This window comes from Lutjanus erythropterus, chromosome 14 (genome assembly GCF_056507025.1).
Source record: "Lutjanus erythropterus isolate fLutEry1 chromosome 14, fLutEry1.hap2, whole genome shotgun sequence".
Lineage (NCBI taxonomy): Eukaryota > Metazoa > Chordata > Actinopteri > Lutjaniformes > Lutjanidae > Lutjanus > Lutjanus erythropterus.
The window spans coordinates 19,153,266-19,176,011 of NC_139330.1; the positions used below are offsets into that span (position 1 = coordinate 19,153,266).

The 22,746-nt window shown below is 39.8% G+C and overlaps 1 protein-coding gene across 1 annotated transcript in view; it reads left to right on the plus strand.

Moving 5' to 3' along the window:
• LOC146315483 (protocadherin-15-like) overlaps positions 1 to 22,746 on the plus strand; it is a 278,737-nt gene that overhangs the window by 20,621 nt on the left and 235,370 nt on the right. The window contains exon 2 of the mRNA XM_084735432.1: positions 18,311 to 18,368. The gene's annotated coding sequence lies outside the window, so the exon portion shown is untranslated. The remainder of the gene's footprint in view (positions 1 to 18,310; positions 18,369 to 22,746) is intronic.

The following is a 22,746-nucleotide window of genomic DNA, read 5'->3' on the forward strand; positions in this document are numbered from 1 at the left end:
CGGCGCAAAACAAGGCAGGGTCAGATATTTCAGATTCGCTTTCTAAAATGGAATTAAACAGAGTTAGAGTCAAACTGAGCTGTAAAATAAACTATACACTGAGATGGTTTCACAGACTAAAGGCCTGCATTCTGTCAGAATAGAATTAATAAATGCATATCTACAAGAACTCACAGCTGATGAACAATTATCTTCAGAGAGACTTGTTTTGCTAAAATTTCAGTACATATTTGGGTCACAGTGTTCCACTTTGTAAAATGCACAGTTCTTTGTTCAGTGTCTTTCATTTATATCACCAGCAGCAGCACAAAAAACAAAGTGTTTATTATAATGCAGGGCAGTAAGACGTTTGTCACGTGTTGCCACAGCTTCAAATTGTTTTAATACTTGCAGTTATGCATCAGTGAATGAGTCATTTTGAACATTAATAACCTCCTGGCAGTGGACTACAATGACTGTGAAAATGCACTGTATATCTTTTTGATTAAACTTGTCAATTGAAGCTGTATCAATTCATGTGAAAACTAAAAGTCACATTTCAACTTTCCAATGTGCATTAATGACTTTTATGAAAAAGGCAATGTGTAACATCACAGAGGAAAATGTCGAACTGCTTTAGCTAATGTTGTTTCTAACTGAGTTGGTATATACTGTATATGTTACTCTATTGTGACTTCATTATTCAAAAACAAAAAAAATTAAAAAAAAACAAAAAGTGCAATTGTATCCTTTTCAGAAGCTTTGGGATCCAGCCTCGAAGTGCTGTGAGAGAAAATAAATCCATGATAAATCCAACATCAAATGTCTGCTGTAGTTATTTATCCATTTTTCCCATGTTAAAAACAGTTATTATTTTTAACAGCATGTTATTAGCCACCCGCGGGCAATCCCAAGATGCCCTGTGTTGAGTCTGTCAACCAATCAGAGGCTGTGTTCCTGACTAGTGTGTGACAGTGCTGATCCATAGATGTATTAATAGAGTGATAGATGCGCTGATCTCAACATGAGATTGTAAAGAAAATTAATGAGGAATCGCGTGACTGCAGTGTTGGAGTAATGCGAAGGTAATGCTGGATCATTACCTTCAGGGAATGTCTATCAAGTAAATTTAGCGTCACATACAGCAGCAGCATCAGCCTCCATATACAAACAAAGATAATGCTAATGCAGCTCGCACTGCAGTAACGTTATAATCTTCCATGTAAAGCAACACAAAAAAAGTTAGCAGCATCTGACATATTACTGTCGTCATTTACAGATGAGGATGAAATTATTATCCAACCCGCACATTTTCAATGGGATTCAAGTGAGGGCTTTGTGCAGGCCAGTCAGTAATGTTGACTTTGGTCTTCTGGAGGTAGTTCTTCACCAGGAGTAACGTAGACCCAGTTTTGCTGCTGACTGCTTAAGGTTTTCTTTCAAAATCTTCACATATCCTTCTTTCTTCATGATTCCTTCCACCATGACGAGATTCCCAGTTCCAGATGCACTGAAGCATCCTCACAGCATAATACTCCCACCACCGTGTTTCACTATGGGGACGGTGTTCTTTGGGTTATACGCCCCACCCTTCTTTCTTCAAACATAAGCACCATCTCTGTGGCCAAGGAGCTCTAGTTTCGTCTCATCTGACCAAAGGACATGCTTCCAGTATGGATAATCTTTCTTCAGGTTGTCCTTAGCATACTTCAGTCTGCAAAAGTGGGTTTTTTTCTTGGTCTGCAACCTCGCAGTCCATTCCTGTACAGGGCTCTAGTGATTGTCTTCTTTGAGACTACAGTTCCCAACTTGGCTCAGTCATTCACTAGTGTCTTGGCAGTTGTTCTGGGGTCTTTAGACACGTCTCTCACTAGTTCTCTTTCCAGAGCCTTTGAAATCTTTCACTTCCTACGTCTGCCAGGCTTGTTCTGTGCTGTGTGGCTCTCTTTGAATTTCTTGATGATACTTCTCACTCCAGTTCTTGACACTTGGAAACACTGTGATAACTTTGTATAGCCTCCTCCTGCTTTGTGAGCATCAACTATTCTTTTTCTCAAGTCTGAACTGATTTCTTTTGTTTTTGGCATGATGCTTTCTCAAGTGACAGCTCAAACCCTTAGCGAAGTTTTTATACTGTGTGTAAATTGGAAGATAACCTTCAGTTTTAACTTGATTTTACAAGCTTTAAGCATAACAAAGTTAAAGCACATCATTGCACAACAGTGGTTTGTGCAATGGCTCAATAGAAAGTTCAGTTCTTGAGGGGACTAATAATATTGACCCTGGTCTTTTTTTTTTCTGAAATAATTCTGTTATTGTGTGCAAAAAATAATTGATGCTTTCTAAAGAAAACTGCTGTTAAGAAATTCCTTGCTCTATTACTATTAATTAGCCATAAAAAATACATAACTACATTAGCAGGTACATCTTCTGATATTATTTTGGTTGGTTGGTGTATTGCTCTGTGCATTTTGTATGTACTTCTTTTCCATCTCGTTCCAGTCTTTCCCTCCTTTCTGCTCTGAGAAAGGAGAAAGTAGAGAGGACACCAAATCAAACCATTTGCCAGTACGTGCTTTCCTCTTGTCTAATCCTTCCCCCCATGTACCTCCCTTATGAATTCTCCTGACAACTCCGATAACACCAGACGCTGGAGGGCTATTTATACACCAAAACTGCATTTGCATCTGAAAGCCAGTTGGCGAGCACAATCGCCATTCTCATAACACCCACAACAGGGACCTCTTACAAATATTTCCTCAAGTTTGACAGTGCATTTATTCAGTGGGGCAGGCTGGGGGAGCAAATGGCTGAGTAACCTTGCATCCCATCGTGAAGGTTATCACTTTCCGAGCTGCGTTGGAATGTCTTGCAGGTGCGATGACAATTTCACGACCAATTACGCTTCCTCTCACTCATCACCGGTTGACAATGTCGCCACAGATGAAGTTGAGAATTTTACTGTTGTTAGAGTTGAACTTTAGTGACCTCATCCTTCTTACTAAATACAGCTGTGCATCCCATTTAATAATCTGTCTTTTAACAATTTTATCACTGATTTTTTTCTGAATATATGTGTCTATACACTCAGAATGAAACTGCTGGACTCATGCTGATGGATGAGCAACTCGAGGTGAAAAAAGGGAATCTGGAGACAGTGCAGTCCTTGTGCTCACAGGCTGTCAACCTGCCAGCACTCAGCCGAAACCTCAAGTGATTGCATACAGAGTGTAACGCAGTCACACAAGGACCGCACAGGCCTCACGATAGTGTACATACAGCATACTGCAGATGGAATCATTAATAACCGAATGCTGCATAGACTGCAGAAGGCAATGTGCAATTTGAAGCTGATGCCTTATGAATGTGTTAGTCTTTATTATTTAGTTAAGCAGGAAAACTAACATTTATTCCAGCGAGCTTCATAAAAAAGATTTTTATGCCTCTACAACAGCTGTCTCTGGAGACATTATATTTTTAAGTTGTCTGTCTGTCCGTTTCCTTCTCATGACGGAATTTCTTCCAACTTGGTACACATGTCCACTTGGACTCAAGGCTGGACTGATTAGATTTTGGGTGTTAAAGGTCAAGGTCACTGTGACCTAGACTTTATCCAGCCCATGCTCATGAGGGCAATATCTCAAGAATGTTTTTGACATTGACAATTGACATTTTATGTCCAAAAGGTAAGCGGTCAGCTTCACGGTGGCATTGTAATGTTCAGATCTCTATCAGTTGTCTGTGCTCCTCTGTAAAAATAGTTCCTAAGTGAGAACAGCATGTTTTTCACTGGAAATTATTCACTGGATTCATACCTGTCAATATAGTGATAAAAATACACATACCTCTAATATAATTCCTTCAAAGTTTTCAGTACCTATATTATACCGACTTGGATGTAAAGTGGAACTTGTCTTGTTGGCAGAGGCATACAACCACGAGGCTGTAACTCTAGTTCTTTGACTACCAGAGCAATCAATTCCTTTGTCTTCAGGCTGCTTTACTAGATCAAGGGGTCCCAGAGGAGACGAAGCAGGTTATGTTTCCCCTCCTCTGAGGGGTGACATTTACCCCCCCAAAAAATATACAAGTGTAGCCTTTATCAAAGCAACATATGACACTGACATTTAAGAAAGTGCCACGTTGCACTTGTTTGCACTTGTAAGGCCGATGATAAAGAGGCTTCCTCTCTGCTAGAGGCTTCATTAATGGTTTCTGAATGTGAAAAAAGGGCCAGAGATTTTATTGGCACTCAGCAGGATTATGCAGTAGCCATACGCACCTTGTGATCCAAGTAAATTAGCTGTGAAATGTGGAGTTGTGCTGATGTCAGGTTTTAATTGAAGCCTTCTCTTTCTCACTTTCAAGGTGGGCTTCGTAAAGGTACAGACCTCATTGTTTTACACAACCAAATAGAGCATGACAAACCCTTTAAATTAAAAGGCAAATCATAGATCAGCCTAGTCATTTTTTCAGTGAAAATGACAACGCATTCATTCACTTTGTCTGCTCATGTCAGCCTTTTCCAGGGTTGCTGTAGGCTGGAGTCCTTCTGTGAATTTATTGCCCATCCACCCCATTACAAGCATCCAATATAAATTATTTGTATCCGACACACAGCCCATTTTTGGTGCTCCTGTGCCCCTAAATGTGTTCCCATTTAGGAGCATTTGTTTCTTACCTTATTGTTCGGTATGATAGGTTATCCAGGAAAATTGGACACGTCACCCTAGATTATAGATGTTTTCCTTTGCGACCTTAAGTTCATACAGTAGAACTCCAGTCCAGTGCAAGAGAAATCGCCATGGTCTATTTATGTTTATAGTTTTCCTGTAATCGATTTTCATTTGCAGAGCGCTGAGAAAAATCTGGGCCACCTTTGGAAAGGCCACCAGTGCCTCAACAGGCAATCAATGGCCAGCATTCTTTTTCACTGAAAGTGTTTTAGTGGAAAAAGCTCTACACCAGACATTTTTACATGAATATCTTGTATGTTAAATGCTGCACAAGGCAGAGCTCAAACTCACCAAGCCCAGGTTTTATTTTGGAGTTTACCAGAACGGGGCATAGCACCATATGAACACCTAACGGCTGTGTCTGTTTTATTTAGTAGCAGGTCAGGCCGAGGTCTTGTTTTGGCATGGACCTACAGGGCGTAGACAGAAAACGGGGACAACAGCATACGGACTCCTCTCAGTGCCTTTGGCTTTGTAATGGTGTGTTAGGCTGTTTCAGCACAGTCGTGGTCATTCATTTGCAAAGTAAGGTCAACGATAATTGTTACTAACATAGCCATCATCGAGTAAGTGATAATCTTGGTCCTGTAGTTATTGAAATCTCCTTATTATGCATTTCAAATGGGCTCGCATGCAATTCAAATGGCCATTCATCTGTTAATGAAAGGGACATTCAATACACCCTAATAATTAAATTATACAAAATGTAAGGAAATGCTTATAGTGATTATTACAGCTTTCATTATATATTCACCAGGTGATCTTATTTGAACTAAAAACAATTTTCTTCATAACCTCAAAAAGGGCTTATTTAAATTAAGATATTGTTGGAAAGTAGGTAAATATTTAAATTTATTCTTCATGTATGTGGTATTTAAGTTGATGAAAACTAATGGTGCATCATTCATCTGTGTAACTATAGTGGTAAATAATGAAGCTAAGGAAGAATTGAGCCTGTGCAATAGTGGTATTTATGTGGATGGGGAAAAAAATCCAAAGGAGGAAGAGGAGAATGTGGACCCGGCCGTGGCACGGGACAAGAGGCCAACTTGATACGCCGATATTGCAAAGTGCACTTGAGGCAATGTTAAGTAAAGTAAGTAAATATGCTAAAATAGCATACATAATCATAGGTTTGTGCACTGTAGTGTCTACCCTCACTAGACTTCGTCCTCTGGGGACCTTGAATGTCTGTTATGCACCTACATTTCTGACAATGTCAGAATTTTAGTCCAGGCAATCTTTGGTCGCAAGTCCATGAGAACAGCCATGTTCGAAACACTGAAGCAGAAATGAGGTTCATGGACAATGTAAAGTTGAAGCCTTATTCATGTTATATTTTGTCATGTTTGACGACTTCCTTTGTAACCCACTGACATATCCGATGTATCCTGTTTTCCTGGAAGTTATAGCAACTAGTGGCTAGTTGGATACCTACCTTTACCTTGAGTTAATTACAGAATTCTCTGGGTTTGAACATTGTTGGAAACAGTTGGGATAATGTGAGCACACAACTCAACAAAATACATAACATATGTCAAGCATTTTTAGGCATTTTAATATGGGATTGTTACATAATATTGCTTTAAGGTGATAAAGACCAGGGGTCTCATTTATAAAACTGTATGTAGGGTTCACCTTAAAAGATGGCGTATGGATGAAACAAAGAAGGTGCTTACACACAAAAATATTCAGATTTATAAAACAAGGCGTAGGTACGTCCTACGCCGCTTTTCCTTTATAAATCACTTGAAATGTGGCACACCTTTTGCAGACATCATGTAACACCCATATTTGCCTATAAATGGTCAATGAAACGTCCCAAATTAATATTCATTCATACTGACTGCAGGAGGACGATCATGGCGAATGCTGCAGGAAAAGCTAAAAAAGGGCTGTCACACAGAATGAAAACAACATTTTTGTTGTGGAGATTGGGACAACGAAAATCTGTTATTTGGTGGACACACTGTGGATATTACAGACGCCAAAAAGGTGTCAGAGTGGCAGCGGGTGGCGGACGCTGAGAATACTGCTGCCTCACAAATACACCACTCGCTGAGACTAATTAAAAAATAAGTAGTCCGACAGAAAAGTATAAACCAGAGAGCACAGAGCCAGAGGCCGTGTGAGTGTGTGTATTTGTACCACAGATAGCACAAAGACACCTCGCTCTTTTGATGAGAAACTTACTGTCAGAGAATCCCATTAGAGTGGAGGAGTGATGAAGACAGAGAGGGGCACAGAGTGAGCCAGTGAGCACGGGATGATTCGGTAGCCTGCGTAAAGGGTAACGTGTAGTCTCTTGTTTGAGTTGAGAGTAAACCAAATGCACCAACACGGTTATGTACAAAAATAATCAGTCTACTCTGACGTATCCCGTATTTTCCGAAGTTACAGCAACTAGTTGCAGCCTGACAGTTTGATTTGGTGATGTTACATGTTACAGCTTTAATAGGTCATGGCAAAGCTTTGCACTGACCAAGTTTTCGAAACCCAGAGAAATAATCGTGTGGCTAAAAAGAAGAAGAGGCACCAGGCCAGTCCTTCACTGGGCTTTGGAGAACTAAAAGATAAGGGACAATTATACAAAACAGAAACAAAGCCACAAAAATAAGACTACCGTCTTCACAAGACAAGTATCAGAGTATACAAAAGGTTTTCTAGGGCAGGGAGCAAGACAGCAGAGAGCAGGTATACCTGAGAGGAAAGGACATAAAAGTTACAGACGGAGGGGCCACATAACACTGATTAATCTTTCAAATCACTCTTGGTTTGCAACTTTGCCCGGTTCCTCTCGGTGTTTTGTTTCTGTGCACGTGCCACAAAGGTCATCCGTGTACTGGATGCAGGAAAGCAACAGAGCAAGAGTTCAACTAAAGAGCTAAGCTTCCTCATGAAAAGTAATGAATACCAATGAAGTCCCTCTAGTTTCTCTGTAGCCTGTAGGCTACCTCACATCCCTCTGGATTTACAGTATGTGAATTATCAAGCAATACGTGTAAACCTTTGTCAGTGGTGAACCATATAACATCTTAAACTGAACACTTATTGGTGCACTCAGTAAAGGCGAGGCAACAGATGGTGAAGCACCTAATGCAATGGCACCACAACTGCCAGATGTACCAAGCAGAGATTTGCAAAGGCCAGCCAACATAAACATGACCCTCACATAAAAACAATATTATTATATTTATGTATTATATATTAAAAATTTTGCAAAATGAAAGTTCTCACTGTACGTGAATAACTTCCAGTGAGAAACATGATGTCTTCACTTAAAGATGAGATGATTACAGAGGACTGATAGAGAGCTGGACACTTTGACATCACAGTGAAGCTGAACTTTGACCTTTTGGATCTAAAATGTCATCATTTTATCCTGTTATATATTTGTCTGTGATTTTGTCATAGTTAGCATATGAAATGTTGAATTATCCAAAAATTAGTGAGGTCACCATTACCTCGGCCATTAATCTGTAATCCTTGGCGATTAATCAGTTCATCTTTGAATCCAAGTGAACATTTGTGCCATGTTTGAAGAAATTCTCTCAAGGCACTCTTGACATATTGTGTTCACAAGAATGTGATGACAAGAAAACATAATGCCTGTGGACATAAAAACATAAAGGAAAAAAAATAATCAGAAAAACCATTTATCAAAAACAATCTGCATCTAATAGGTCCTTCAGCCTACAGTCATAAAGGTGCACAAAAATAATTAGGCCGATCAGTCCAGTAATAAAATTAGCTGCGTACAAACTGTAGTTCCATCATGCACACACACATGCAGAAAGCTCACTGTTGCTTTCTTTACTGTTTGAATGGCTTGATGTAATCTTGAACGTAGACCCTCAGCTCAAACTAGAGCCATCAAAATGTATTCTCTGCACTCTGGACAACAGTCACCGTTAATCATCGCAGAGCTAAGAAAGATAAACCAAAAGTCAATAAATTGCATCCATCTTTTTCTTTGATTGTGGATTTTAATGGCCTCTGCTGTAATTTCCTGGACTAATGGAGAGATCTCTCTGTCTCTTTCTATCCCTGTCTTGCTGTCTCTCATTTACTGAGTCTGTCCACACATCTTTTTCCAAAGTGGCAGTTTGAGTGTGGCTGTTTTCTCACTAGAGAGTGTCTCAACGGCTTTTACTTTCCATTAAAGCACATCAGCCATGACACGTGTTAATAATAAGGAATATCTCAGCTTAATGGCTACCACCACAGGTCCAGGGCTGTCAGACTGTGAGTGTCACATGGTGAATGAATTCATAAAGCGGAGCTGCTTTTAGCACCCAGTGCTGACTGTGCTGATGAATGATCCCATGAAGTCAGGTGTCACTACATGCAGGGTGACTGCATTTGTGTAGGTGTGAGCGCATTATAAGAATATTTTACCGCTGTCATACAGTAAGCAACCAGTCATTAAGTGTGTGAACTAACTCATTAGTTAACAGTTGCACAGAAAAACAGTCACATTTGAAATATTGTGTTAATGAAAGGGGACGGGAAACAGAAGACCTTATGACTACACCTGACACATAACTGTTTATTGAATTCACACCACCATTAGTTACACTGTTTTATAATGTTTTATAACACAAATCCATAAGAACAAGCTGTACCAATTTCAGTATGCATGATAAGTAAAAGAAAACCCTTTTCAGAAACCAGCAAGGGAGCTTCTCCTCCCTAATTTGGTACAGTTAATCCCCTGCTCTGCAGGCCTTTTCATTGCTTTCTAATAATATTTTTATTGGGGTTTTCTAGTTACAACAACCATTACATATTAATGAAATGGTCAGAGCAAATACGATACACCATCAAATTCATAGGGAAATAAGGTGAATATAACTATGTTACAGTAATTACAATGTACAGAAATTCTCTAAGATTACATGGGATACTATTTCTAATCTTATTCCAGTTGCCCGGCCCCCACTACAGTCTTTGGCTTTATTATTCTTTGGCTGTCCTTAATATCTTAATTGAAACCTGGTTTGTTCACTTTTCCACCCTTTAGCTATTGCTGTCATAGCATGTAGAAGACACAAGACCATTAGACATTATACTTCTTTGTAATGTCTTTTTCATTGCTAACTTCACATGCAGAGTTATGCAGTTATTTCCAGGGCTTTCCACAAGTATATGGAGTAGCCAGCCAGTGGGGGAAAGCAGCCAACTACAAAGATTTTGGCCGTAAAAGCCCAAATTTTATGGCTTCTGGCACAATGTCACTATTCCATCATATACACTGTTCTTAGTTGTTGCATATTTAATGAGTTTCCCTCATTGATTGTAAACATGTAGTGAATTATTCCAAAGGAGAAATATGCTTAGCAGAAACAGGACAAAATTAGTAATGACAGCATAACCAAAAAGGTAAACCATGGAAAAAATTATGTATGATGTGGGAAATCACGCTACACGCTACCAGCTGAGCTATAGGGGCGCCCCCTTACAGTGGACTTTTTAATAATTGCTGCATCATCAAGTTGCTGCCATGCGTGTTTTCCAAAGTGGTGCATCTAAAAAGGTTTTCCTTTGTCTGTGCTATCAATGCAATTTTTTTTTTCTCACAGTACCCACCAGATCCCCACTCTCTGCTACAAACGTCCTTTGACCAATGTTATGCACTGTCAAAGATATAACAACGTGACAATAATGTGTCTTGTAACAGAGAACCAAGCCAGGGTCACTGCCATCAATGATTGCACTGAATCTCATTTTCTGTTCACTATTTATTATAGATGAACAAGTGCATGCAGTCCAGATGTTGTTCAGTCCCTGTACATAACTAGGTGTGCAGCATCAGCTGGTTTTGTAATTATAGTCCTTGAAAGGTTCACTCGGTGTAAAGTCAAGACGAACAGATGCACACTACCGAATTGCTATTCACAGCTCAGCTGTCTGAAGTATTTTGTTAGCACAAAACAACTGTTTTTAAAGCTAAGAAAGGTCCTGCTAAGGTAACAAGTCCTCTTTCACAATACTTAACAAGCACACCAGCTTGTCATTCTGCAAGCAAATATTGGTGAGGTTTGAGTTGTAGGCGCTTGTGTTTCGGCTACAGCTGGAGTTTTGTGGTCTTTAGATCAACGCTTGAGAGTTTCATCTCATGAGAAGAAGAATAAGAGCTATAATAACTCCACACATGGCCCAAACAAAAACATGTATCAAAATAAGCAATGCTGGGTTGGCTACATCAAACTAGCCACCTGAAAACACACCTAGATCCAGATAGGTAGTCACTTTGTAATGTGAAAGTTAATGTTAGCGCCTATGGACAGTTAGCAAACATGGTTAGCTTAGCATCAGTTATTTAATATTAGCTTGCTACAGGCTTTGTAACTAACAGCTGGGAGACTTTGTTTGTTTGAACAGCCTGATGGCTGTGGGTTCTATCTAGAGAGTCTTGCCTATTTTTTACCGTGTGATGCATGCAGTTCTCTGCAAAAATACACAGTGAAAATGACCTATTGATAGTATTATCAACATTATATTAGCAACATGACACATCTCACAACAGTTTCAGTGTCTAAATCTGTAGACTATTACATGACAACATGAAAAACTGGGTGATGGGTGGCATATGATAATTTTAGTAATATTTTTCCTGGCAAGAATCGTGAATGCATACATGTCTTTTAGCCACTCTTGCGTAGATGCAGAGATACTGATACTGTTTGCCAGTAGATCAAAGAATAATGACAGTACATGCCATAAATTCCTTAGACATAGCTGTGCATGTTTCTAAGCATACTGGATGGCATGCAGCAGATGATAGAAGAGAGTTGAGGCTTGACTCAGACTTCAGACTTGCCCTGGACTGCAAAAAATTACTTCTTTGTCTGTTTGTGTTGGTTTGACAGGATTATAAATGCTGAGGCGGAGGATATGCAAGGTTGGATTGAGTGGATTGGATTGAACTGTTGACATGAAAAACCTCAGTCTAACAACGGACTGCTGGTAGTACGATGTTTTGTGAAAAGTGACTGAACAAAATATTTAATTCATGCATTTACTTAGCCGCTACATTAAAAAAAAATCACTAACCCATTACTTGGTACGTGGAAATGCAGCACAGCAGCTTCCAGCCTGTTGGTTATGATTAATGCTTATGACTTTAAATGTACAGTGCTTTCCTCATGTAGGGATCTAAGAACAAGAGCAGCACAGTTAGTACTGTAATTACAATATGCAGTATAAATAGGGTGTCCCTGAAGACGTACACAAAAATTGCCACCCTGACCTGTAGAGATACTCTCCCTGCTCACCAGAATGTGACACACAAACGCATCTTGCTTGTACAGAAGAGTCTTTGTTCAGCTGCAGTTCCTCCATCTATAGACATCGAGTCTTTTATTGTCATGGGCTGCTTTTGGCTCTATCTTTAGCCCACCTAATAAGGATTCTGGTGTTATATACAGATCTATCATAAAGCTGTTTGAGGTGGAGCCTCTGTGTAAACATGGCCAAGACACACACAAGGAGAGTTGGCAAAGATGAGTCACATAATCATTACTCATATGTGCTTTTTTAAATAAATATTAAGTCAATAGCTCTCTCTGTGTGGCAGAGAATCTCAAGGTTCCAAGTGTCTATGTGCTTTTACAAGATCGCGTCCTTTAATCTTAGTCTTTTAAAATAATTCAACAAATCATTCATCAGCTCGCAGAAAATTCAACATGAGCATGCTGCTGACATTAAAGTAATGGTAGTGATTCATCAGTAAGCAATGCATTTTCATTGACTATGAAATTTATCATTGAAATTGTAGAACATTTGCTAGAAAACTGAAAACTACAGTTTGGGTTTTGAACGTGAAAGTCCTTATTGAATTGTGACAAAATGCAGATGTGGTGTTCTTTCTTTATACCACGTGGATTAACTGGTCCCACCTCATTGTCATAACAGCGAGACTCTGAGACAGGTAATTAAGAAAGCGGTGGAGCAGTGGGGGGTGAAGTTCATGCACCTCATAATTCTTCATTATCTCCTTGAAGCAGGTATTTTTTACAGTAATGTCCTTCCTTAACTTGAGGATGTTTCTGTTTTTATCCCTCATACTCAAAACAAAACAACCCTTACAGTGTTTTCTGCACTTGCAATTAAAGTTGATAGGTTAGGTTAATTTGAGAACGGTTGTTCTTACTGAAATGTTATTAAATCTTTGAATGCAAGCGCAGAAGACAGTGTATTGTTTTGTATTGTTCTCCTTTTGTGCACCTGTCAATCTACAGACGTGAAAATGCTTGCTCTTTGATTAACCTCAAAACTCATATTCAACTTTCACACAAAGAGACAAGTGTGGTGTTATGACAACACCTCCAAGTTTAATTAAAATATACTGTTTGTTTTACCCAGAGAAAAACTGAACTGTAAAAAATGACAAGTTATGGAATTACATGCAGGAAGACGGGAAGAAGCAGTTGCTGTAAGAATGTCTCCTGCTTCCAGTATTTATGCTAAACTAAGTTAGCTGTTTCCAGGCTACAGATTCATATAGAAAGGACAGATATGAGAACAGTATCTACAGTAGGCAATTTGTTAATTTTTAACAGGGGCAATGGCTCAGATAAGCCAGGTTCTTTTAAGTAACCTGATTTGTTTTCATTGGCTCACCACTAGTGAGCCACATGTGGCTCTTTTACTCCTGTGGCTCCTTGACCTATGGCTCAAAACCTTTTCCCCTAAATTTAGTTTATTTTGCCTAGTGTGGCTCCAGATCAATTTTTTTTTCTTTTTTTGTCCAAAAATTCCTCTTTTAACACTAAAGGTAGCTGACCTCTGGCTTAAGTGATATTCCACTAAACAACAACTCTGCCCCTGCACTCTCTCTGCTACTTGGGAATAAAGAGGGTAATAGCAGGTTAACAACGGGAATGTATTGTGGTTATTTTGCGAAGGAGAGGGATGATATCCTCCCTCAAAGTGCCGACTGGACATTGACATTTTGGAAAATAAGTTTATTCAACCTTTTGCCAAAAGTTATATGAAAAAAATCAAACTATTTCTTTACCAGCAATTCATCGGCCTGAGTTTTGTCAAAACCCTCATATGTGTTGTTTTTTAAAATGCGCTGAGAAACCCCCAATTTTGTTATTTAGGTATGAGGACTCATTGGCCCTTGGACAAGATTGCTAAATGTCAAAGGCGGTTGCGGTGGTGGATATATCACTACCACAGGGAGAAGCCATTTTGAAGGCAGAGAAAAGCACCATATGGCCTCAACAGAAATGCTGTGCTCTTTAGATATTGCCAGTTTATGTACAAGATTGCCAGAAACAAAACACCAAATGGGATTTCTGTGCCCCTTTTATTTAGCATAATGTTATAAAGATGTTATTAGACCTAAGAGCAGTTGTTTTAATTTGAGACTTGGCTTGTCCTTTCTAAATAAACCATGTTACCTGAGCAGTAAGCTGCAGTGTAACCTCAAAAGCTCCTGCTTTCTTTTTGGACGGACATACTGGATGTAGGACTTGGCAGTTTAGCCGCTGTGAAAGTAAACACTTGCATTCAAACTTTGTCCATATCTTCACTTCATATACTTTCCCTCCAACTCCCCTATACTCTGTTCCTTTGCTGCTTCCCCTCTGCTTCTTCCTTTTTCATGTTCCCTTTCTTACCCGGCGTCTATCATGTCCTTTTCTCTCCCTCTCCCTCTCGCTCTTGCTCCTCTCTCCTTTCTCTTGTTTCCTTTGAAGTGCTAAACAATGAGAGGGCTACACTCCCCGTTAAGCTCGTAGGGAAATCCAGGCTGAAACTGCATGGCACAGTGCAGCACAGCAGAATCTTGTCCCCGGGACCAAAGGAGCGGTGGGAGGGGAGGAAAAGGGAGCATCAGAAGTATGGTCAGCATGCGGTGGCAGCAACAATGGCAGCACAGAGCCTTGATCCTCGAAGACTATATCAGCACAGCACAACGGATGAATGCTGTGACTCATTTCTAGACCGTGCCTATCAGAGTCTGACGCACCTTGACAACTGTCCATTTCTTGACAGATGTGTAAGAGACGATTAGGGTGCAATTATGGAGACCAGAAGATCTGCATGTCAAGATCCCATTGACTGTAATGATTGAGTTAAAGCATCTCATTAGTCCAACATGTCAGAGTAGAAGAGAAAGACAATCACTTGTTCTTCTATTGTCTTCCCTCTTTCCCCTAGCATGCAGCCATAGACACATCCATGCAATGATGAATGCTATTCATTACCAAAGGATGGAACGGGAAATGAAGCAAAATGAGTGCTTTGGGAAGCAATCTGTGACTGGAGCATATACTATCGTCTGCTGAAGCATCTGAGACATGTGTTTATCCACTCCCACATGTTTCCTTAGAGCCATATCTCACACTTACTCACATTATGCTGCGTACACCTCCGTTTGAAATCTGATACGGCCTCTCCGCTCTCCAATTTCCTCTTTTCTGTCTCTGTCTGGCTTTTTTTCTTTCATATTCATGCACACTAATGCCAACGCCGCATGATGTTCTTTCATGTGGCCCTTGATGCATTTCTTGAGTCAATCTGTCTCATAGAGCAAGCTCTACATGTATAATTCAACCTCCCATCAACCACCTTTAATGCAAGCAAATGCCTTTCTCCTCTTCATAGTGGCACGACTGATTCCTCATAGGGATTCACGATGACAACTTGACATTTCATATTTATTTTCATAAATTGAGAATTTTATTGAGTTCGTATCTGTGGAATAGCATATGTATCACATTTGCTTTTTCCTAAATACCTGCAGTGGTGGGGGGTTTTTCAGCACTTTGCAGAGCTTGTGGGAGAAGATTGCTTCATTCTCAGTCGTGCTCTGCAGTTTCATCTAATGGCTCTTTAATTTGTTTGATTACTCTGATGAGGTGAACAAGTCTTAAGGTCTCTCCATGCTGCTAGAATTCGCTGAATTCTTAAGCTCTCTGCAGGTCATTTCACTCCATTAGAAACACAATTTGATAATTGCTGAGCCCATACTGGAAATTATGTTCAGAGGGTTTGAGAGACTGGTGTCAAAGTGCAGGTTAGTAATAACTGCAGAAAAGCATTAATTTGAGAAATTAATTAGATAATTATTTTTATGTCAGCGTACTTGTCTTAAATCACACGAGTAATGTTAATGTGAATCTTGTAAAGTATGAGGGATATTTAATTTCGAAGAATTAAGTTTATCCTGCCAATAATAGAACATATAGGCCTAATATTTGGAAAGTTTACTGTCAGTGAGATGAGAAGCTGATACCAGTTTCTTCTCTGTTCAGCATAGATATTGTCCTGAAAATGATTTGCCTAGAACTGGTCCAGGATCATATAGCTCAGGACTACTTCATGGGCCACGTACGGCCCAGTTCGATCTCAAATGGGTCAGATCAGTAAAACCATTACATAACAAATCTTCTTTTAGTATAAAGAAGTACAAGTACATCCTGAAAATGCTCATGTTTCATTTATCTTCTTTGTTCTCAGTTGTCCTTGCACGTTCTTGTATTTTCCTCATATGAGTCTGATAGCGGCACTGAATATTCCTTCAGCACTGAAAGGTGCTTTGAACCCATCAAGTGCCCCGGCTTTCTATTTACTTCTGTGAAGAAATTGGTACATTTGGAGTTGTTACACTCTGTGCTCACTTGTCTTCTTTCTGACCAAGACATTTTCCACTAGTGGCTCCTGCATGAACCGGAGCCTACGCTTGTGAACAGTGTTGTGTCATGTAGCCTGTATATAAGCATGTGGGATCTATAATAGCATATCCAGCAGAGCTTGCTACTCTTGATATAGAACAGCACAAGCCCCAGCGGACAAATCAAGAATAGCAGTGCATTTTATTTAAAAAAATGGAATTGATGGCCCTGCAATTTTCATACTATGCAGAGGCCTCCAGTTGGCCAGACTAGACCCTTTACCGGGTAGGTTCTGGGATATAGCTGATATTCCTGTATGACACTTCATACTCAGGCAAATGAACAGTCATTAAATTTATTATGGGGGAAATGGTGAAAATACAAACTCTTTTGAGTTTATAATGACTTATTGTAGGTAGGAATCAACGAACATGAGTGGTGGTCATGCTGTTTTGACCTAATACTAATGTGTTTACCATGTTAAACATTTTAGCTTAGCATGGTAACATTCCAATTTGCTAATTAGCACTAAACACCAAGTGAAGCTGATGTCACTTGTTTTCCAAGATGCCTATTTGGTCATACACCAAAGTACAGTCTTGGACAAATTGTACTGGACACACTGATATGATACAGTCCTGCCAATGGATTTCCAGTGTTCTACTGATCTACAAGTGGTGGTGACATGCAAAAATATGCTGCAATGCACCAACAAAGACAGGGAATATGTAGACAGTGCAAATTAAATACAAAAAATAGATAGCTTTGTAAGTGTTTCAGGAGGAAAGAAAAGCATTCATCACATATGTTAGGGTTCAAGGCTAAACACGGTGCATTTTGTTGAGTAGTAGTGTAAATAAAACCGGTGTTTGCTTGAACCAGGGCAATGTTTAGCCTAGCTTGTCGTAAAGATTGTATACTAGGTGAAGCAGTTAGCCTTTAAATTTAATTAAAATGAAAGTGGACGTCCAGCATCTCCAAAACTACTTCCGACTGTTTTACTGTGACTGGAGCTGGCAACCTCAAGAGGACTTCTAACATGCTTAACTATGTGTCAATAAGGACATAATAGACTTGTTTAAAGGTGTGTTGTTTCACTGTTTATAGAGCCAAGGTAACTGGCTCTTCTTGTCTCCAGTTTATGTGCTAAGCAGCAGTATGTTGACAACTGGCAGAGAAAAAAAACAATTTTATGCTGTTACTCACAGATCAATGCCAACATCAAGGTCTAGTTTATTGTACCCAAGACAAAACAATCTCAAAAAACAGACAATTAATTAATCCTCCAAACCAGTCAGCATAAACATCAGGGAAAACACAAAGACACTATTTGTGTCTATTTAGAAAAGGTGACGTGTGTGTCAGACCTTTATGCACTATAAAGGCTGTGTGCCGCCAGGTACATGGCTCAGTCTTTTAAAGCTGGTATTCAAATCTTTTGAGGCATAAAGCTGCAAACGTAATCTGATCGAGTGGCAGTCTAACAGTGTCTGTAGGGGTTCAGCTTTTGTCCAGAAAATAAGATTTGAATCAGGTTAAAGACAAATCAACCAGACTGATGGTGCCTATTTTCAGCCAAGTTCATAATTTAAATCATGATGCCAGAAATACACACCCAGGATCCACCTGATACATAAACTTAAACAGGAAAAGACTCCTTTCCATCTTTGCACAAGACAAAACTCAGGTGCTTGTAGGCCAGGTACTGTATGCATGACTGAACAGTATAATGGAGACTGACAGGAAACCTGAGAGAATGAAGGGACATAATCTAGGAAAGAGATTATGAATTAGACTCGTGTTCACATAAGTGAGTTGATGATTGTGCTTTTTTGACTGAGACACTGTATTCCTCTACATTTCTTTCTGTGTCATAGAAATAATTCATAACGTCTACAGAAGTTGTGAATTGTCTTACATAATGCGTATTGCCAATCTAATACTTTCCCTCTTTTTGCTTCATAGGTGTGTGTGACTTTGACTGAAGGGCGAGATGTGGTATGATCACAGGAACTCAAATCAGGTATTTCTCAGATTTTAATCTGTCTGGTAGTTTTTGAAACCTATAAAAGATTCAATCTTTGTGGTTCTGTTGTGTCCATGCATGTATGCATTAGTGTCCCCTCTATGTTCTACTCAGTCAGTCAGTTACACTGTGATTTTGCTCTGGTGGACTCGAGCAGGACTTCCCTGAGACATACCGAATCAGACAGGATGGACCGTTGAGGTTTTTAAAGCATTGCTTTGCTATGTTTTATTGATGTCCCTAAGATGATTCGCCCTGACACTTGCTGATGCTCTCGGTCTCAAGCAAACCTCTTGCCATCATAAAACTGCTTGTCGAGGGTCCGCTTAGTAAATATTTAAGGGGTCCCCACATCGGTGTTGACCATTCCCTAGATGCTCAGCATTGTTGTGATGTGTGTCAGTTGTGTTGTCTTAAGAGTAAGACTGACCAAGTTCTAACCTTACCTTTAGAGCTATGATAGAAAGTAGACTCCAAAACACAGAGCAACAAACAATCAAACCTGGCACCAAAAAATTATTTGAAGGTGGCAAACGTGCATAGTTAATTTCCTGTGGGGTTTCCTTTTTGAGAGGCAGCGTGGCCCATGGGGTAGAGCAGCTCATCTACTGATTACGGGGTTGGCGGAAGGGTTGGGTGATTCGCTATCAGTGATTGCCTCCATCACCGATTGGTGATTTTTATCATTTTATTTTGCTAATTTAATGTTCTAAAGATTGAGAACAGCCTCTGATGCACTCTCATTCAGCGGTACAGTCCACACCCACTGAGCTACAGGACTCCTGAGAGGTAAACAGCCTGTCAGAATAGTCAGACTATTCTCACATCTGCCGAGATTTATTTTGACCAAAGCGGAGCTGATGAGTGCTTGAATAATGGAAAAATGAACCAAGACAGTTTGGATGTGTTTTATTTAGTTTTTCTGTTGACATTGAATGAACTGTGTTTTACAATAAGTTAACAAGGCATCTTAGTTCTGTAAAAGAGGGAAGCTTTCACCTCACGGGACGAATATATTGACAGTCATTGGTTAATGGGCTGATGGTGACCAGTTGGAAAATTATAACAGATTGCCCAGCCTAGTTGGAGGTTCAATCCCCACCTCCTCCCGTCCACATGTCAAAGTGTCCTTGGGCAAGACACTGACACCCAGATTGCTCCCAGAGCCTCTGGAGATGCACAAGCCAGTGCATTCCTAATTGCCCAAACCCAGATAAATGAGGGTTGCTTCAGAAAGGGCATACGGCATAAAAAGCCCATGCCAAAGCAAATATACGGTTCATAAAATGAATGTTGGGCAGTTCCCAGTTTACCAGTGAGACAGAGGATCGCTGTGGCAACCCCTAACTGAAGAACAACCAAAAGAGGATTTACAGTACGAGCAACCATTACATGTCAGTGAGTTATTTTATTCAATGTCAAAAATATTGGTAAATGGAGCTGCGTCTGTGTGTTTGGTCCTGACAATAAGGACTCATCACATTTTTCTGTTTATGGGTTGCTAAGACTAATTGGCAAAACCTATGATTGATTCCCCCATGTTCATTATTGTCTCAACAGAATCTCTGTTCAGCGTGATGATTCTGTCTTTGCCGTTTGCTTTTTTTTTCATTGCTCAAAGGGCAAAACCAGCAGCACATCTTGATAGTCAATATCTGTATCCTGATGGGGCGATGGAAGCATTTAGAAAACAAAGCAGTTAATTCAGCTGGATCTGCTGCTGCCTGTGCAGAACTCATGAGGAAACATTGTGTTTTGTATAGAAATTAATTACACAGAAATGTCAGATTGTTTTAAATATTTACTTGTTAAGCAAAATGATGAAATTGACTGACAGCTTAATGTTACCCATACTAGACAGAAAGAGAGGCAACACCCTGGAAATCAATTCATTTGGGAGTATGTGCTCCGTAACAGCAGATCAGTAAAGCACAAATCTACGTCTGTTCTTGAGGGTGCCACACTCAAACTGAGATTTCTGTAATTATTGGCAGAATTATTGTCAAAAAGGCTTTTCACACCAGGTTGCGAAGATTTTTTAGCTGATATTCGTGTCATGTTAAATCCCTGTACTGCTGTAATTAAGGCAGGTTTTCTAATTTTCTTCTGGAAAAAAAAAAATCTTGATGCCAGATGCAAGTACTCACATTTTTTGCAAATGCAAATTAGGACTCATATGTTGATCATTTGAATGTCTACGTGTGTCTCACTTTCTGTTTAAACTGTCTCATTCGCTCTCCCTCAGTTTCTGCCATTTCTTTGTTGTGTAAATAGGAAAAAGTCTGGTGTTGACTTTAGCTTTTGGTCCACCACTTCTGAAGGTAACAGGCCCGCTAACTTGCATACACACACACACACACACACACACACACAGAGAGAAGATGACTGTGCACACAGATTTGCAATCCACATACTGAGTGACAGCTTCAGAGTTTGAACTGAGGAACAAGGAGAGGAGCGGCAGGACAAATAAAGAGGTAGTGGTGCAGGAAGAGAGGCATGTACCACAGCATAGGGGATATACACTGAGTGGTTGGAGCGTAAAGGGGAGTGGAGATGGAGCTGATGGGGTTCAGATAGTGTGTTCGGTCAAGTACGGGCACAGACATCAGTGTCACATGTTGCTGTGGTGGGGGATTAGGATCAGAGATTAGACATACAAGTCAACCTTATATGTATAAGTCAGTGAAATCACAGTTGAGGCTTCAACTCAGTGGTTTTTGAATTGAAGGATTATCACATGCCTGCTGTAGATGGAACTGATCCGATCAAATATCAATACTGGGGCCTGATATTTTACGTAAGACATTCAGTGGATATCAGCCTTGCATCACCGATCTGTCTTTCAGTCTGAATTCCACAATGCAGTGTGATTTCTATGTGTAATTACTCAATTAAACAGTGCAAATTGACAGCTTTGGCAGTTGAATAGCACTTTCCATGTTTACTTTTCATTAGCATGTCAGTGTAATGCAAGGAAAAAGTATTCCAACATAAAACTGTTGTATACAGCTGGAGTGAAGAAATGTACTAGCCATCTTACTCATGATGTAACAATAAACCAGCACAAAACTGAGAGTTACCAACATAAACCACCATGTTCTGAACAAACACAGCACACAAACATGAAAAATACACTCCAGACAGAAAGATAAAGTAACATTTGCATTTTGTAACATAAAATAGCAAACTTAAACTCTCATGCATCATGGGAAGTGATGCATATAAGGGCTGTGATGTTTTTCATTTTGTTCGTACACAGCTGCGTGGTCTATTATTGGACAGATGACACTAATCCAAGTAAATACAAAAACTTAACTAATCATTATAAATAAATCTGATCGGTACATAAATGAGGATTCAATGATGATTAAAATAATCAGCAGTAGGGATACTACTAATAATGGTTTATGTTAAACAGTTTTCTTATATAATGAATACTGTAAGGTTGACTTTTGCACCAGTCAGTTTGACAGCTGATATAGCTGCAGCACCTCATAAGTAACTGACATCACTTAAGACGTTTGCTGTAGAAACAAGGATTTCTCATTTGTCAGTCATGGCTCCTCTGAACTCACCTCTCTTTCTCGCATATCTCTCCCACATTCTCACAGAGGAGTTACAAGGTGAGGAAATGAAGCGAGTGAGGCAAACAAGGAGACATGTTAGCTGAATGAAGAGCACCTCATCTGCTGCACATGTGACAGATTGGTATAGTATCAGTATCGGCAGATATCCAATTCAGACATTGTAATCGAATCAGAACTAACAAAAATGGATTGGTGCATCTCCAATTCCTGCACTACATTATATGGGATCCAGGGCCAAAGCCGAACAAGAGACACTGGCTTCATCGTCCCATGGTTAATCAAATTTGCCATTGTTGTCTTTCCAAACTGTCCCTGCCTCTACGTGGGGATTTCTAACAGAATAAAGGAGAGAGAGAAAGGCGTGCCTTCGAGACAATCCAATTCAGCGCTATTCTGCTGCTTTACTGTAACACTGATATAATCTCCCTTCTCACTCAAGCCCTGAATGCATCTCTTTGACAAAACAGTAATCAGTGCACAGTCTCCTCTGCCTCCCGTCCCTTAATGGGATGTTAAAAACTGCGGCATGTTTATGACTGTTGTTTCATTCATCTCCAATTTCATTTGGTTGTTTCCAGTAGGCAGAACACAAACAGCAATTCAGGGAGGCTGTGCTGTCTGGCAACTTAGCCTTTTTTCTTACTTTGTGTTGACACCCTGGTACCCGAGCTATTCTGAACTGCAGTTCACCTTAAACTGTCAGTTTTACCAGGTTTAGGAAACATACAACACAAGCGGTGTGTGGGTGCAGAGCACACAGCAGGATGAAATTATCCGGAATAATG